Source organism: Ascaphus truei, chromosome 6 (genome assembly GCF_040206685.1).
Source record: "Ascaphus truei isolate aAscTru1 chromosome 6, aAscTru1.hap1, whole genome shotgun sequence".
In the NCBI taxonomy this organism is placed as follows: domain Eukaryota; kingdom Metazoa; phylum Chordata; class Amphibia; order Anura; family Ascaphidae; genus Ascaphus; species Ascaphus truei.
The window spans coordinates 5,324,862-5,327,599 of NC_134488.1; positions in this window are offsets into that span (position 1 = coordinate 5,324,862).

A 2,738-nucleotide genomic window follows, 5' to 3' on the forward strand; every position below is an offset into this window, starting at 1 on the left:
GTGGAAATTTTCATCTGCTGAAAGGAATTATGATGTTGATAATCGTGAACTTTTGGCCATAAAACTGGCTCTCCAAGAATGGAAGCACCTTTTAGAAGGTACCAAGGAATCAGTTGCTATCCTCACTGACAACAAGAATTTGCTGTATATCGAGGGGGCCCGACGTCTGGGATCCCGCCAAGCTCGGTTGTCTCTCTTCTTTTCCTGCTTTAACTATACTATTTCATACCTTCCGGGTACCAAAAATGTCAAAGCCGACGCCCTGTCTCGTCAGTTCGCCACGGAAACCGAAGCTAATGAAACCCCGGAACCTATCCTCCCTGCCAAATGTATAATTTCCGCTAACAACTTTGATGTGTTGGACGAAATCAACAAAGCTCAAGCTCACATTCCCAGCAGGTTCAGGGTACCAGAAGGACGCTTATTCGCAGCGCCACGCTTTCGCCATAAAATTTTACTGTGGGGTCACTCTTCGAGAGCAGCCAGTCATCCAGGCTTCAAAAGGACAGCAGATCTCATTAAACGGTCATTTTGGTGGCCAAAGATGAACAAAGATATTTTTGACTTTACGAGTGCCTGTCCTGTATGTGCCCAGAGTAAAACGATCCATCACAAACCGTCTGGACTTCTCTTACCGCTCCCCATTCCGGAACAACCCTGGAAACATATATCAATGGATTTTATTGTCGAATTGCCCAATTCCAAAGGAATGGACACCATTCTAGTCGTAGTAGACAGATTCTTGAAACAGTCACACTTTATTCCCCTCAAGGGTCTCCCTAACTCTGCTACTCTGGCTGATGTGTTTTCCAAAGAAATATTCAGACTACATGGCGTTCCCATTTCTATTGTCTCGGACCGTGGATCTCAGTTCATCTCTAAATTCTGGCGGGCATTTTCCCAGAGACTTGGAATCTCTCTCTTGTTCTCCTCAGGATACTATCCTCAAACCAATGGCCAAACCGAAAGGATGAATCAAACCCTAGAACAATATCTAAGATGCTTCGTATCTGACTCACAGGACAACTGGGTGGATCTTTTGCCATGGGCCGAATTTGCAATCAATTCTCTCAAAAACGAGTCTACCCAGGAGTCTCCCTTTTTGTGAATCTCGGCTTCCATCCCAGTAGCCTTCCTCTCTCTTCTTCCCCTCCGGGCGTTCCCGTGGCTGACTCTCATGTTGCTACTCTACAGGAATCCTGGAAAAAGATCCTCAAATCCCTTCAATCTGCGGTTGCCAAACAAAAGACCAAGGCGGATCGTCACCGTCAACCCGGGCCTTCTTTCAACCCGGTGACAGGGTGTGGTTATCATCAAGGAATATCAGGCTCAAGACACCATCAGCTAAACTTTCTCCAAGATTCCTGGGGCCATTCAAGATCTTAGAGAAGATTAACCCTGTAGCGTTTCGGCTAGACCTACTACCCACCATGAGGATTCCTTCCGTCTGTCACGCTTCCCTCCTTGAACCCTTTATACAAAGTTCTCATTTTCCTGACCCTTCTCGGAAACCTAACCCAGTCTCCACCTTAGGACAACAGGAGTACGAGGTTCATTGATTCCCGCTGGTCAAAAACAAACTCCAGTTCCTTGTCCACTGGAAGGGCAATGGTCCGGAGGAACGTTCGTGGGTGCAAGCACGTCATATTAATGCTCCGAGACTACTCCAACAATGCCACCAAAAATTTCCGCAAAAACCTTGAATGGATCACTCGGAGATCGATCCTCAAGGGGAGGATACTGTGACGGTTCAGGGGATTCCTTCCCCTTCTTTCTCTCCCTCTGTCCCTTCCCTTGCCAACTCCCCTGCGCTTAACCACTCCTGTCCCGCTCCGGCTACCTCTGATGCTGTCCCTTTACTCCAACGCATGCCCCGCAAGTCTCGCGCACCCGCGCGGTCCCGAGCCCCTGCGGCAACGCTCCCCGCTCTCAGACCTCCTCACTGCCCACTATCATTCCCTCACCTCCGGTGGTGGTCTCCTCCATCCCTCCGTTTTCCTCCGCTGGTGTGCTCGCGGCGCGGCGCTCTGCGCGTCTTGTGATGCAGCCTGTGCGCGCGCACTCTCAGGTTACAGAGTGCGCATGCACACGCTCCTCTTATAAGGCCTGCCAATCTCTGGACTCCTCCTCCCATGCCTTGCAAGTTATTTCTCTGTCAAACCCTTCTGTCTCCTCCTTCTCTCCTCCTGACCTATCCCTATCGTCTCCCACTTCCCTCTCTGCTCCTCCTCCTCTCTCTCCCATTGGTGTTCCCTCCTTTATAATCCCTGTCTGCCCTCTCTATCATCGCTCTGCATAGTTCCTGTTTCCCCTGTGTGTGTGCAGTCCTATGCTTTGCTCTCCTTGTGTTCCAGCCTGTACCTGCTCCTGTGTATCCTTGGATTTCCCTGCTTTGACCCATGCTCGTCCTGGACCATCCTGCTCTCTGTACCCCTTGAACCTTGCTACGGACTCTATCTTGCTGACCTCTGGAACCCTTGGACTTGCTTACGAACTTTGACTATTCTACTCTCTTGATCCCCTGGACTTTGGCGCACGAACACGACCATTCTTACGTTTACCATCAAGGACGTTGCAAGTATCCTAACTACTTTCTCTACAGGCCCAGCAACGCCATACCACACTCTGGGCTTGCCCCCAGTGCTGTGGGTGTGTGGTAATATTGTTCCGACCTCAGTATTGGGGTCTTGTCAGGTCTGCGGGCATACAGGCGTGACATACACACACACGTACATATA